The sequence below is a fragment of the Otolemur garnettii genome, unplaced genomic scaffold, assembly GCF_000181295.1.
Source record: "Otolemur garnettii isolate 467f Iridium unplaced genomic scaffold, OtoGar3 scaffold00074, whole genome shotgun sequence".
NCBI classification, from domain to species: Eukaryota; Metazoa; Chordata; class Mammalia; order Primates; family Galagidae; genus Otolemur; species Otolemur garnettii.
In genome coordinates this window covers 8,544,081-8,544,305 of record NW_003852469.1, presented here as the reverse complement: position 1 = coordinate 8,544,305, position 225 = coordinate 8,544,081, and positions in this window count along the sequence as shown.

The window sequence follows — 225 nt, the reverse complement described above, 5'->3', positions numbered from 1 at the left end:
CATGTGTGTGCCCTTTGTCCACAGAGATTTAATTGGAAACTCCAGCAGGTTTCATTCAGACCCTGAGCTCTCTGCATCAAAGGCAGGAAGGGAGGGCTGGCAAGGATAAAGAGAGGGGAGATATTATCCTAACAGGCCCTGGGCTGGGCTGTTTTTCATCTGTGCTTCTCAGTCATCAGACTCTTTAACTCTTGCCTGGGTCTGAACACAAATTGGAAGACAAGA